Genomic DNA, 3,983 nt, shown 5'->3' on the forward strand with positions numbered 1-3,983 from the left:
GAGTCAGTGTCAGATACTGGAGTCCCACAACAATGCTTCTGTAACGTGTAACATCCTCAAATCCAAGTGGAGATCCATCTGTCAAGCATAATGTTTCTGTAGTGGAGAGAGGTGTTGGACATGGTGTGCAAGAATGCATACCAACACGAGCCAGTAAGTCTGTAGCATATTTTTCCTGATTTAAAAGCAGTCCATTGGACTGTTTGTGAACCTCAATACCTAGAAAATAATGAAGATCTCCAAGATCCTTGAGAGCAAAATCCAAACTTAAGCGATGAAGAAGAGCTGATATAGCCGAATCAGAGGAGCTTGCAACAATGATGTCATCAACATAAATTAAGAGGAACATAGTGAGTCCTGGCTTATCAAAAAGGAACAAAGAAGTATCAGCTTTGGATGGAAGAAAACCCAGTGTGTGTAACTTGGAACTCAGGCGAGAGTACCAAGCTCGAGGAGCCTGTTTCAGACCATATAATGCTTTATCAAGTCTGCAAATATAATTTGGATTAGCGGAAGACTGAAAACCTGGTGGTTGTTTCATGTAAACCTCCTCTTCCAGAACACCATGTAAAAACGCGTTCTTCACATCTAGCTGCCTTAAACTCCATCCTCGAGAAACTGATATTGCAAGAACAATCCTGATAGTGGCAGCCTTAACAACAGGACTGAAAGTATCCTCGTAGTCAATACCGTATCTCTGTTTGAATCCTTTTGCAACAAGACGTGCTTTGTACCTGTCCACAGTGCCATCAGCATGTTTCTTGATGCGATAAACCCATTTGCAATCAATGATATTTTTAGTAGAACTGGGAGGCACTAAATGCCAGGTTTTGTTAGCAACAAGAGCATCATATTCATCTTGCATAGCATGTTTCCAGTTTGGATCAGTAAGAGCCTCAGAAAGATTCTTGGGTTCTCCTGTAGCTGTTAGAAGAGCATACCGAACAGTACCATCGGTATATTTTTTCGGTTGTCGAATACCTTTTTGCAGCCTAGTTTGAACTCCAGCAACAGGAGGTGGTGCGGGAGTGGAAAGCACAGAAGATCCAGTCGGATCTGCTGCACCCGATTGCTCCATATCCGAGGGGATCTCCCTCGCGATTGGTGCTCCAGCTACTCTATACCCAATACGTATAGTACAATAACTCTAATAAGTGTAGGTAGTAAATCATGTAATATCTACTGCAGCTCACGTCGTGCATGACATAGTATGGCTGCCAAAGTCGAGTCACCTTGACTGGCAGGTCTTCCGCCCCTTGCTGCCCACGGTAAGTGCTACAGTCGTTTTTGTACAGCTATAAAAAGGACCGCGATGCCCAGCGTTGTAGAAGCAAGCCATCCATTTGAGCTTCACAAAACTAGTACTCCAACGTGTGCTCCTCTCTCAAGTGTGTGTTCGTGAGCTAGCTTCAGTATTAGTGCAGTTTATCTGCCTGCGTCTTGTGCACTAGTGTGTCCGTGTGCTAGTAGCTAGCCTACACCACCGTTTCTCTCGGGGGGCATTTCATATATACACACGCGATTAACACGTACAGTACAGACATCCTTCAACGACGGTCGATGATGGCCGGCGCTCAAGAGCAAGGGCTGAAGCTGCTGGTGCCGCGGAGCGGTGTGAGCATATACGCCATCCGCGTCCAGATGGCGCTTGCCATGAAGGGTCTGGCTTAGGACTACCTTCCCGAGGACCCCGGGTGCAAGAGCGACCTCCTCCTCGCGTCCAACCCCGTGCACAAGACGCTGCCCGTCCTCATCCACGGCGGCAGGCCCGTCCGCGAGTCGCTGATCATCATGGAGTACCTCGACGATGCATTCCCCGGCAACGGCGCCTCCATACTCCCCGCCGACCCGTACCGCCGCGCCGTCGCTCGCTTCTGGGCCGCCTATGTCAACGACAAGGTTTGTTCCCTTCCCTCTCGTCTAGCTAGTTTGAGCTTGAAGAATTGAAGTTGCATCCCACGGGCGCCGTTTTGTTGCCGCAGATGTTCCCTTCGTGCATCGGCATTCTCAATACGGCGAAGCAGCAGGAGAGAGCCAACAAGGTGGAGGAGACCTTGGCGGCGTTCGGGCTCCTAGAGACCGCCCTGGTGGAGTCCTCCAAAGAAGGGGAGGCGGAGGCAGAGGCGCCGTTCTTCAGCGGTGTATCCCTCGGGCTGCTCGACGTCGCGCTCGGGTGCTATCTTCCCTGGTTCGAAGCGATAGGTCGCCTTGCTGGCACGCCGCCGTTCCTAGACGCGGTGAGGACACCAACGTTGGCCGCGTGGGCGGGGCGTTTCAGGGCCGCCGAGCCGGTCATTGCGCTGCTAACTGCGGTGGACAAGGTGGAGGAGTACATCACGTCAGTGCTTTATCCAAAGTGGAATGTTTCACTAACTGCACCGCCAACTAATTAGACATCGTGTCGTCTCCTTAATTAGTCGTTAGTACATTGCAGTTGCGGTGCTTGCTTTCTAATTGAGTTGGTGTTTTCACAAGTTGTTGTGCTCGTTGAACTATTGATACTTGGTTGTTAGTGTCTCGTCGTCATCGATGGTGCGCACGCGTGCACTATATTTGATCTGAGCTGTTGTTTCGTGAATAAACCATAGCTTCGTGCATCTTGCATCTCTTTGTCAAGGTCTCAAGGATGACACTAGTTGTACTCTTTTTACTCTGCATATTGGTTTGTCTTTTTTGATTGTATAGTCACCTTATTCTGTTCTTAAAATATACTCCCTCCGTCCCATAATATAAGAACGTTTTTGACATTAGTGTAGTGTCAAAAACGTTCTTATATTATGGGACAAAGGGAGTATTGTAATTTCACAATGCAAAGAGCTTGCTTTATAGAGAAGATCGGAAGACGTTGCTTCTGGATGTGGAGACGAGGGTGAAGCTAGGCCGAAAGCCACCAACACAAATAGCAGGAAGACTGACGAAATTGCTGTATGTCCGCTTTTCATCATCCATAATGACAAGTGGTGTAGCTAATGTGTTGTCATGCATTAGACAACACAAATAGCAGGAACACATTGAAGATTTGTCAGTCTAACAGTGGTAGAGATGTAGAGTTCACCATGGTGGGCATGGTAGACTAAACTTGTTTTTATGGGCTGGCCCAGAGGAATCTGGCTAGGACAGCACGGTATGCATTATGTGTTGGAATTTCAACCACAGGATCGATCACATCAAATCACGACAAACACATGCGCAGAAAAACTTTGGCTAAAGGCACGTGTCGTGCCTTGTTCTTCTCCTTGTTTCTTTTTCTCTTCTTTTTTTCACGGTGTTACAAAACTCACGCCCAGGCTGCCTTTATATATACAAGCAGCCGATCCAAATAACACTCCTAAACCTATACGTATTAGGACTCTAGACCTACTCGGATCTCTAACACGTAGCAGACCTGGGCTAGTACTATCCAGTACACCGGAAACTTTCTTAATCTAATTTAACCAAGCTAGCAAACTATAACATAATACTAACTCAAGATTACTCTAGCATTACGTCAGCCCATAACAGCTCATTCAAGGCCCAACAATGATGTCTCCTCACAAATGCAAAGCTGCCTCCTATCGGAAGCACTGCCGCTTCCGTCTCCTCGCCGGCTATCCGGAGCCGCTGGCAGTGCAGAACGCGGTTGTGGCGGGCATGGCTGAAAGCAGGAGGCTCCGTTGAGGAAGTGCGCGGCTGACGCAAGCTGATCCCCCGAACCCTGTGTCTCTACTTGTTATATTCGTATTTGTGAAGTGGATGTAACCCATATTCTGATCTTAGGTTGCTCTTGCTCATGGTAGCACCGAGCCAACGAACTGTTGAAATACGATTCTCTGCTTAGTTGCTTGGCAAGTTCAGATGTGTTACTGCTTGTCGTTCGACACAAAATGATGTGTTACAGTAATTTTCCTTGTCACACCACGATGTACGCACAGGAACCCGGCTGTGCATACGTGCACAATATAGGTTTTCCGGCTAATGTTTAGATAGCGATGTGCAATAATTAT

The 3,983-nt window shown here is 47.7% G+C and overlaps 1 pseudogene; it reads left to right on the forward strand.

The window, feature by feature from the left end:
• Positions 1–1,338: 1,338 nt before the first annotated feature.
• On the forward strand, positions 1,339–2,657 carry LOC119288182 (annotated as a pseudogene).
• Positions 2,658–3,983: the final 1,326 nt, after the last annotated feature.

The sequence above is a fragment of the Triticum dicoccoides genome, chromosome 4A (assembly GCF_002162155.2).
Source record: "Triticum dicoccoides isolate Atlit2015 ecotype Zavitan chromosome 4A, WEW_v2.0, whole genome shotgun sequence".
Taxonomy (NCBI): Eukaryota; Viridiplantae; Streptophyta; class Magnoliopsida; order Poales; family Poaceae; genus Triticum; species Triticum dicoccoides.